Raw genomic sequence first — 11,707 nt, 5'->3', positions numbered from 1 at the left:
TTCAGATTCCTTTGCTGACTGGTTGTGTGACTTTGGACAATTTAATCCTAGTTGCTTCATCTGTTAAATGCGAAGAATAGTATCTACTTGTAGCGTTATTGTGAGAATTGGGGATTATACATGTAAAAATACCTGAACCAGAGCAGGCATTCAATACATAATGGTAGTTATACTGCTATTGTTAACCGATGGCTCTGAAATTTTTCATGTAGCACCCAATTTGAAACACAACAGGGCTGGAAACTTCCATTTCTGGTAGTATTATGGGAACAACCCTCCAGATGGAGGCAACTAAAATTCTGGGTAAAATATTTTAAAATAATTGTAGATACATCCAAAGTAAGGAATCTGTTGATTTCAAAACCAGTAGTGAAAGTAGGAAATCTGGTCAGGAAACAAGTGCCAAGCTGGCTATCACCCTGAGGCTTTTTTCAAACTCCAGAGGGTCGTTCCTCCTTGATGCCTGCATGAAGCAGAGCATGGAATTGGGAGTTAAAGCCTGGGCTGATCAAGGTGGAGAGTCTAATAGAAAACCTACCCTATTACACCCTCAGTGCAAGGGTGAATAAGAAATCACACTGCACAGGTAGGGGCTTCCCTGGTGGCGCAGTGATTAAAGTCCGCCTGCTGATGAAGGGGACACGGGTTCGTGCCCCGGTCTGAGAAGATCCCACATGCCGGGGAGCGGCTGGGCCCGTGGGCCATGGCCGCTGAACCTGCGCATCCGGAGCCTGTGCTCCGCAACGCGAGAGGCCACAATAGCAGGAAAAAGAAATCACACTGCACAGGCGATAATGAAGAAACGCCTATTTTCACCTTGGTGTTGGTGGAAGGGGCAGAAATCTTCCTCAAGAATTCATAAATCATGTTGGTCCTCACATGTATTTTCTGTCAGGATTCACTTTCATTTAAATGCTGAATTTTAGGTTAAAATTTTAATCTAACTATAGTCCCAGATTGGTAGCACTCCAGGCAACTGATAGAAACTAATGGAAATTTCTCTGGAGGAACCTAACTTTAATTCAGATCTCAAAGAATTCCTGCCTGTTGAGTTCTAAGGAAAATTTTTAATTTTATATTAAATTATAATTAACATACAATATTATATGAGTTTCAGGCATATAACATAGTGATTCGATATTTTTATACATTATGAAATGTTCACCACAATAAGTCTAGTTACCATCTGTCAGGATACAAAGTTGTTATAATATTATTGACTATATTCCCTATGCTGTGTATTACATCCCTGTGACTTATTTATTTTATATCTAGCATTTTTTTCATGATTCTTTGTTTAAGTAATTTATTTATTTATTTTGGCTGCATTGGGTCTTAGTTGCAGGCATACGGGATCTTCGTTGAGGCATGAGGGATCTTTCTGTTGTTGTATGTGGGCTCTTCGTTGCGGCACTCAGGTTTCTCTCTAGTTGTGGCATGCGAGCTTCTCTCTAGTTGTGGCATGCAAGTTTTCTCTTCTCTGGTTGTGGCTGGTGGGATCCAGAGCGCACAAGCTCAGTAGTTGTGGCACATGGGCTTAGTTACCCCACGGCATGTGGGATCTTAGTTCCCCAACCAGGGATTGAACCTGTGTATCCTGCATTGGAAGGCAGATTCTTTACCACTGGACCACCAGGGAAACCCCTAGAATATTTTAAATTGAAATACAGTTGATTTACAATGTCATGCCAATCTCTGCCATACAGCACAGTGACTCAGTTATACACATATAGACGTTCTTTTTTTTTATATTCTTTTCCATTATGGTTTATCCCGGGAGATTGGATATAGTTCCCTGTGCTATACAGTAGGACCTTGTTTTTTATCCATTCTAAATGTAATAGTTTGCATCTTCCAACCCTAAACTCCCAGTCCATCCCTCTCCCTTCCCCCCTCCCCTTGGCAACCACAAGTCAGATCTCTCTGTGAGTCTGTTTCTGTTTTGTAGATAGGTTCATTTGTGCCATATTTTAGATTCCACATATAAGTAATATCATATGGTATTTGTCTTCTCTTTCTGACTTACTTTATTTAGTATGATAGTCTCTTTTTGTTTTATTTATTTATTTATTTACTTTATGTCTTTTTTGGCTGCTGTGGGTCTTCATTGCTGTGCATGGGCTTTCTCTTCATTGCTGTGCATTGCTGTGCAAGGGCTGCTGTGTGCGGCGGAGCAGGGGCTACTCTCCGATGTAGTGCATGGGCTTCTCACCGAGGTGGCTTCTTTTGTTGCAGAGCACAGGTTCTAGGTGCGCAGGCTTCAGTAGTCGTGGCACATAGGCTCAGTAGTTGTAGCTCGTGGGCTCTAGAGCACAGGCTCAGCAGTTATGGTGCAGGGGCTTAGCTGCTCCTTGGCATGTGGGATCTTCCCAGACCAGGGATCAAACCTGTTTCTCCTGCATTGGTAGGTGAATTCTCAACCACTGCGCCACCAGGGAAGACCCAGTATGATAGTCTCTGGTTGCATCCATGTTGCTTCAAATTGCATTATTTTGTTCTTCTTATGGCTGAGTAGTATTCCATTGTATATATGTACCACATCTTTATCCATTCATCTATTGATGGACATTTAGCTTGTTTCCATGTTTTGGCTATTGTGAATAGTGCTGCTATGAACATAGGGGTGCATGTATCTTTTTCAGTTATAGTTTTGTCTGGGTATATGCCCAGGACTGGGATTGCTGGACCATATGGTAATTCTATTTTTACTTTTCTGAAGAACCTCCATATTGTTTTCCATAGTGGTAGCACCAACTTACATTCCTACGAACAGTGTAGAAGAGTTCCCTTTTCTCCACACCATCTCCAGTATTTGTTATTTGTCTACTTTTTTTTTTTTTTTTTTTTTGCAGTACGCGGGCCTCTCACTGTTGTGGCCTCTCCCATTGCGGAGCACAGGCTCTATTCTGAAAGAGCCAATATTGCCAAAGCAGTCCTGAGGGAAAAAAACAAAGCAGGAGGCATAACTCTCCCAGACTTCAGACAATACAAAGCTACAGTAATCAAAACAGTGTGGTATTGGTACAGAAACAGACACACGGCTCAATGGAACAGAACAGAGAGCCCAGAAATAAACCCACACACCTACAGTCAATTAATCTTCCACAAAGGGGGCAAGAATATAAAATGGGAAAAAGACAGTCTCTTCAGCAAGTGGTTCTGGGAAAGTTGGACAGCTGCATGTAAATCAATGAAATTAGAACACACCCTCACACCATGTACAAAAATAAACTCAAAATGACTTAAAGACTTAAACATAAGACATGACACCATAAAACTCCTAGAAGAGGGCATAGGCAAAACATTCTCTGACATAAATCATACCAGTGTTTTCTTAGTTCAGTCTCTCAGGCAATAGAAATAAAAACAAAAATAAACAAATGGGACCTAATTAACCTTGCAAGCTTTTGCACAGCCAAGGAAATCATTAAAAAAAAAAAAAATGAAAAGACAATCTGTGGAATGGGAGAAAATATTTGCAAACAATGTGACCGACAAGGGCTTAATCTCCAAAATATACAACAGCTCATACAGCTCAACAACAACAAAAAACAAACAACCCAATCAAAAAATGGGTAGAAGATCTTAATAGACATTTCTCCAAAGAAGACATACAGATGGCCAGTAGGTACATGAAAAGATGCTCAGCATCACTAACTATTAGAGAAATGCAAATCAAAACTACAATGAGGTACTGCATTTTTTTTTAATCACAAGACAAACATTGAAAACAAGACACCATGAATGAGAACCATCAGAAACAAATTTCAGCAAATATAGACCAACAGATGTTTCAGATGTTGGAATTATTGACACAAAAAAGGAAATATCTATGTTTAATATATTTAAAGAAATTAAATGAATGTTTGAAATTACGAGCAGAGAATAATGACAATAAAGAATGACCAAGCAGATTTGAAAGCAAATAGAACTTCTAGAAATAAAAAGGGAACAAAGAACAGATGGGATAAATAGAAAACAAATAGCAAGATGTTAGACTCAAACTCAACCATATCAATAATCCCATTATATATAAACGTAAATGGTTTAAACCAGTGCTGTCCAATACAGCAGCTACTAGCCACATGTGGCTGTTGAGCACTTAAAATGCAACTTGTGTGTGACTGAGGAACTGATTTTTAAATTTTAATTAATTTAAATTTAAACAGGCATATGTGGCTGGTGGCTACTGTATTGGGCAGCACAGTTCCAAACATTCCAATTAAAAGACAGAGATTATCTGAGCAGATGAGCAAGCAAGATCTAATTACATGCCGCCTACAAAAAAGATCTATTTTAAATATAGACACAAATAGGTTAAAAGTAAGAGAATAGAAGGAGACATATCACGATAAAACTAATTAAAAGAAAGCCGGTGAACCTGTATTAATGTCAGACCAAACTGATTTCAGAGGAAAAATTACCAGAGATAAAGAGATTCATTTCATGGGGACAGAGGGAACAATTCCTCAAGAAAATGTCACAGTCCTAAATACTATGCAACTAAATACAGAGCTTCAAAATATATGAAGCAAAGACTAAGAAAACTGCAGAGAAAAAAGATATATACATAATTACAGTCAGATTTTTCAACTCTACTCTCTAAATAATTGGTAGAACAAATAGACATAAGCAACACTATCAATAAACTTGATCAACTGACATACATAGAACATTCTATCCAACAAGAACAGAATACATATTCTTTTTTTTTTTTAATTAATTAATTTTTGGCTGCGTTGGGTCGTCGCTGCGTGTGGGCTTTCTCTAGCTGTGGCGAACAGAAGCTACTCTTTGTTGCGGTGCACGGGCTTCTCATTGCAGTGGCTTCCCTTGTTGTGGAGCATGGGGTCTAGGTGCACAGACTTCAGTAGTTGTGGCTTCTGGGCTTCTAGAGCGCAGGCTCAGTGGTTGTGGCGCACGGGCTTAGTTGCTCCGCGGCATGTGGGATCTTCCCAGGCCAGGGACGGAACCCATGTCCCCTGCATTGGCAGGTGGATTCTTAACCCCTGTGCCACCAGGGAAGTCCCTACATATTCTTTTAAGGTACATACAGAGGACTTCATATTCTTTTAAGGTACACATAGAGGACTTCCCTGGTGGCACAGTGGTTTAGAATCCACCTGCCAATGCAGGGGACACGAGTTTGGTCTCTGGCCCGGGAAGGTTCCCACATGCCGCAGAGCAACTAAGCCCGTGCACCACAACTACTGAGCCTGTGCTCTAGAGCCACAACTACTGAAGCCCGAGCACCTAGAGCCTATGCTCTGCAACAAGAGAAGCCACTGCAATGAGAAGCCTGTGCACCACAACAAAGAGTAGCCTCTGCTCACCGCAACTAGAGAAAGCCCGCGTGCAGCAATGAAGACCCAATGCAGCCAAAAATAAATAAATAAAAATAAATTTCTAAAAAAAAAAATTAAACTACATTAAAAAATAAAAATAGGGACTTCCCTGGTGGTGCAGTGGGTAAGACTGCGCTCCCAATGCAGGGGGCGTGGGTTCAATCCCTGGTCAGGGAGCTAGATCCCCACATGCATGCCATAACTAAGAGTTCTCATGCCACAACTAAGGAGCCCGCCTGCTGCAGCTAAGACCCCGTGCAACCAAATAAATAAATATTAAAAAAAAAATAAAAATAAAAAAAAAATAAAAATAAAGTACACATAGAAGGACTTCCCTGGTGGTCCAGTGGGTAAGGCAAGACTCTACGCTCCCAATGCAGAGGCCCAGGTTCGATCCCTGGTCGGGGAACTAGATCCCACATGCATGCAGCAACTAAGAGTCCACACGCCGCAATTAAGAAGCCCACGTGCTGCAACAAAGATCCCATGTGCCGCAACTAAGACCTGGAGCAGCCTAAATAAATTAATATTAAAAAAAAATAAAGTACACATAGAACACATACTCTTTTTAAAGCGAAAAAAAAAAGATTATTTACCAAGATAGACCATATTCTGAGCCACAGAAGAAATACCAATATATTTAAAGTGATTCAAATATGCAAAGTTTATTTCTGATCATAATGGAATTAAATTAGAAATCAATTACAGAAAGATATCTTGAAATATCCAAACATTTAAAAACTAAATATCAAATGTCTGATTATCACATGAGTCAAAGAGGAAATCAAAAGGGAATTTGGAAAGTATTTTGAACTGATAAAAATAAAAATACACTTATCAAAATCTGTGGGGGCTTCCCTGGTGGCGCAGTGGTTGAGAGTCCGCCTGCCGATGCAGGGCACACGGGTTCGTGCCCCGGTCCGGGAAGATCCCACATGCCGCGGAGCGGCTGGGCCCGTGAGCCATGGCTGCTGAGCCTGTGCATCTGGAGCCTGTGCTCCGCAACGGGAGAGGCCACAACAGTGAGAGGCCCGCGTACCGCAAAAAAAAAAAAAAAAAAAAATCTGTGGGATTCAGCCAACAGTGCTTAGAGGGAAATTTAGAGCACTGAATACCTATATTAGAAAAGAAGAAAAATCTTTATTACCCCAGCTTCCACCTTAAGAAACTAGAAAGGAAGAAAAAAATTATACCTAAGGTAAGGAGGAGAAAGGCAATAAAAAGATAAGACCAGAAATCAATGAAAGGAAAACAGAAATAATAAACCTCTAGCTAGATTTATGAGGCAACTTATGAAGTTGCCATAAGAATGAGAAAGGTGACATCACTACAGATGCTACAGATATCAAAGGATAATAAGGAAATTATGAATTTTATTTTTTATTATTTTTAATTGAAGTATAGTTGATTTACAATGTTGTGTAATTTTATGTCAATAAATTCAATAACTTACAAGTGGATAAATTCATTGAAAGACACAATCTGCCAAACTTCACTCAAGAAGAAATAGATGACTTGAATTAGCCCTATATCTACTTAAGAGCTTGAACTTAAGCCTTCCCACAAAGCAAACTACTCCTGACTGGCTTCACTGGTAAATTCTACTAAATATTTATGGAAGAAATAATACAAATTCTATAAAAACTCTTCCAGATAAGTGCAGAGGAGGGAATACTTATCACATACTATGAAGCCAGTATTACCCTGATACCGAAACCAAAGAAAGACATTATAAGGAAACTGCTGACCAATATCCCTCATGAACATAGATGCAAAAATTCATAACAGTTTTAGTCAACCAAATCCAAAAATACATAAAAAGGATAATACATCATAACCAGGAGAGTTTTATTCCAGGAACACAAGCTTAGTTTAACATTTAAAAATTAACTGATATAATTCACCATACTGACAGACTAAAAACCAGAAAAACCATATGCTTATCTCAATAGATGCAGAAAAAGCATTTTTCCTGATAAAAATTCTAAGCAAACTAGTAATAGAAAAGACTTTCTTGACCTAATAAAGGATATTATAGAAAATCTACAGCTAACATCATACTTAACGGTGAAAACCTGAAAATTCTTTCCCCCTAAGATCAGTAACAAGGCATGCATGTGTGTTCTCACCATTTCTATTCAATATTGTACTGGCAGTTCTAGCCAATGCAACAAGTCAAGAAAAACAATTAAAGGTACACAGATTGGGAAGGAAGAAGAAAAACAAAAACTATATTTGCTGACATGATGATTATCTTTGTAGATAATCCTATGGATTCTACAAAAACAATGTACTAGAACTAATAGGCAAATTTAGCATGAGTTCAGGATACATGGTCATAGTGCAAAAATCAATTGTATTTCCGTATATAAGCAGTGAAAAAATAGAAATTAAAATTATAAAAGCAATACCATTTACAATAGCATAAAAATATGAAATAGAAATAAATTTGACAAAAGATGTACAATAACTATATAATGATAACTAGAAAACATTGGTGAAAGGAATTAAAGAAGACCTAGAAAGATGGAGAGATATATCATGTTCATGGAACAAAAGACCTGAGATTGTTAAAGCATCAATCCTCCTGAAATTGATTTACTATCCCAGTTAAAATCCCAACAGGTTTTTAAAAAATAAATTGATGACCTGATTCTGAAATTTATATGGAAATGAAAAAGACTTAGAATAACTAAAACAACTTTGAAAAGAAAGCAGACAAAACCAGAAAACAAAAATAAAGTTGGAGTACTTACACCACTGGATATCAAAACTTATTATAAAACTACAGTAGTTAGGACAGTATGGTATTGATGTAAAGATAGACAAATTAATATAACAGAATAGTCAAGAAAGAGTCGAAGTCATATAAGGTAACTTGATTTTCAACAAAGGTACCAAGGTAATTCAATGGGGGGAAAGAATAATCTTTTCAACAAATGGTGTTGGAACAATTGAGTAGCCATATGGAAAAGTATCAACCTTGATTCTGCATCCTACCAATTAAAAATTAACTCAATGTATCATTGACCAAAACATATAGAATTAAAACTATAAAATTTCTAGGTATAAATGTACAAGACAATGTTACTTACCTGGGCTTTGTCAAAGAGTTTTTTTTTTTTCTGTTTTGTTATATTCATTCATTTGTTTTAAATTTTAGAAGTTTTGTCAAAGATCTTTTTAAAATATGACACAAAAATCATAACTATAATAGAAAACATCAATAACATATTTCATCAAAATTTAAAACTTTTTCTCTTTGAAGGACACCATTAAAAAATTAAAAGGCAAACTACAGACTGGGAAAAGATATTTGCAAAATATATCTATGACACAATTCTTATATCTAAAATATGTAAAGAATTATTATAATTCAATAATAACAGAACAAACCAATTTAAAAGTAGGCAAAACATTTAAACAGACATTTCACCAAAGAAGATGTATGGATGGCAAATAAGCACATGAAAAGATGCTCAGCATCATTAATCATTAGATAATTCAAATTAAAACCACTTCAAATCAAAAGTGTGATACAATTACATATCTACTAGAATAGCTACAAGCAAAAAGCCTCATAATACCACAAGGATGTGGAGAACTGGAACTCTCATTGATTGCTGGTGGGAATGTAAAATGGTACAAACCACTTTGGAATACCCTTTGGCGGTGTCTTAAAAAAAGTTAAACATATGCATATGATATAATTCAGCTATTCCATTCCTAAATATTTACCTAAGAAATGAAAGCACATGTCCATAACAAGATGTACATGAATGTTCATAACAACTTTATTTGTAGTAGCCAAGAACTGGAAATATACAACAAGTGACAAAATAAATAGTGTTATAGCTGTACAATGGAGTACTACTCAGAAATAAAAACAACAATAACAATTGACAGACCTAACAACATGGACAAATTCAGAATAATTTTGTTGAGTGAAAGAAATCAGACCCCAAAAAAGAAGTCATGTTGACGGCGACGGTGGCGGCGAGCGGCGTCAGAGCTTGAAGGGGGGCTGACGTCTTCTGGCGGGTGGCGGTGTTGGAGACGAGAGCTTGGTTAGCCAGTATTGCTTCTGTCCCAGGAACCCAACGGAGAGTGAGGGAACGAGGGTCGCTTTCAGGGGCTGCTGCCTTCCACGTACGCGTCGTCGTGAGGAGCGCAGCCCGGACTCTCCTGCAACCCCTCCAGCTCCCTTTTCCACACGCCTCGAGGCAGCGGCGGCAACCGAGACAGCGTCTCACCTTCCCCGACCCCTTCCCCTTGTCTCCCCCGCCCGAGAGGGCCCGGTCTGCGCCCCACCCCCGTCCGTCCGCCCGCTATGCCGCCACCATGTCTGCACAGGCCCAGATGCGCGCGATGCTGGACCAGTTGATGGGCACCTCCCGGGACGACTAAGAGGATTTACCAATGAACCCATGTTTACAAGTCCACGATATTATTTAGCTGAAATGACTGGATTTTCACTGCTGTGTTGGGCCAGAAGGCCCTGGTGGTGGCAACCGTCTGTGTGCCACTGAAAATCGTGCCAATGCCTAGCATACTGCATAAATGGAAGCAGGGTACCGCGAGATACTACTCATCAATGAATCAAATTCAGTGAAGACAGAGTATGCAAGAGTCACCTTCTGAATTGTTGCCTCCATGATGTCCTGTCTGGAACTAGAATAGATCTTGGAGAATGTCTGAAAGTCCATGACCTGGCTTTAAGAGCAGATTATGAAATTGCATCCAAAGAACAAGATTTTTTCTTTGAACTCGATGCTATGGATCATCTGCAGTCATTCATTGCAGATTGTGATCGAAGAACAGAAGTGGCTAAGAAAAGATTAGCAGAAACTCAGGAAGAGATTAGTGCTGAAGTTGCAGCAAAGGCAGAACGTGTTCATGAGTTAAATGAAATCGGTAAATTGTTGGCTAAGGTGGAACAGCTAGGAGCTGAAGGGAATGTGGAGGAATCCCAGAAAGTAATGGATGAAGTAGAGAAAGCACGGGCAAAGAAAAGAGAAGCAGAGGAAGTTTATCGGAATTCTATGCCAGTTTCTGGAAGCTGGAAGCTTCCAGTTTCCAGCAGCAGAAACTTCGAGTCTGTGAAGTTTGCTCTGCCTATTTAGGTCTTCATGATAATGACAGACGACTGGCTGATCATTTTGGGGGTAAACTGCACCTGGGTTTTATTGAAATAAGAGAGAAACTTGAAGAATTAAAGAGAGTTGTAGCTAAGAAGCAGGAGAAAAGAAACCAGGAACGCCTGAGAAGAAGAGAAGAAAGGGAGAGAGAAGAAAGGGAGAAGCTGAGGAGGTCTCGATCACATAGCAAGAATCCTAAAAGATCCAGGTCCAGAGAGTATCGCAGACATAGGTCTCGCTCCATGTCACGGGAATGGAAAAGGAGAACTCGATCCAAATCCTGGGAGAAACGCCATCGCCACAGGTCCCGCTCCAGCAGCCATAGTCGCAGTCGCAGCTACCAGAGAAGTGGGCACAGTTCTAGAGACAGGAGCAGAGAGCGATCCAGGAGGAGATCCTCAAAAGAGAGATTCAGAGAACAAGACTTAGCATCACGTGACAGAGACAGGAATTCAAGAGACAGATCACCTCGTGACAGAGATTGAAAAGGTAAGAAGCGGTCCTATGAGAGCGCTAATGGCAGATCAGAAGACAGGAGGAGCTCTGAAGAGCGTGAAGCAGGGGAGATATAATTAGCTGTGTACATATCCTCAATCCTTAAGCTTCCTCTGGAGTTACATACTATTGTTTAGTTTACAGCTGTTCAGGGTGACACAGTGAGCAGTTCCAGACACCTATCCAGCTAGGCTAGGTGTATAGCATCTAACTTGATCTGAACTTGTTTTCTTTGATGAAGCCTAAAACTACATCCATAGTTTCTGGTGAACTTGTAATACACTTCTGAAAGTACAGTTTTATATAATAAGATGCTGATGTCTTTATTCTTTCTAGTAGGAGTGATAGTGAATGAATTGTGTTACTTGCTTTGGGATTTTTTTGAACATTTGTAAAATGCTGTCTTCCTTTCTCGTCCAAAAAAACAGCAACTTTGGGAATTTCTTTTTAATCCTTCTTCCTTTGACTCTGTATCCCCTGATACCTCTACCCTCTAATTGTAAGAGAAAGGGGTGCAGGGAAGCAATATAACTTCTGTTCTAAGGTTCTATTCCCATTATTAATTACTAGCTGATTACAGTTCAGAACATTTATACTGGAATGTGTGCTGGAGAAATTTAAAATACTGGGAGTTTTGTTTGTCTAATGGTGCCTATTTTAGAGTGGGAAGTTGAACAGCTGTTGCGTTACATGCTTTGCTTTTTTATTGAAATTTTGAAATCAAACATG

General features: G+C 39.2%; 1 pseudogene across 1 annotated transcript; it reads left to right on the top strand.

The window, feature by feature from the left end:
* Nucleotides 1-9,317: 9,317 nt before the first annotated feature.
* On the top strand, nucleotides 9,318-11,180 carry LOC307195933 (putative RNA-binding protein Luc7-like 2; annotated as a pseudogene). Its single transcript has 2 exons — nucleotides 9,318-9,748; nucleotides 9,916-11,180. The product of its transcript is annotated as a putative RNA-binding protein Luc7-like 2 (transcript).
* Nucleotides 11,181-11,707: the final 527 nt, after the last annotated feature.

This window comes from Stenella coeruleoalba, assembly GCF_951394435.1.
Source record: "Stenella coeruleoalba genome assembly, chromosome: 1".
Taxonomy (NCBI): domain Eukaryota; kingdom Metazoa; phylum Chordata; class Mammalia; order Artiodactyla; family Delphinidae; genus Stenella; species Stenella coeruleoalba.
Note: the sequence above shows the minus strand (reverse complement) of the source record. Positions and strands in the feature narration are given on the sequence as shown.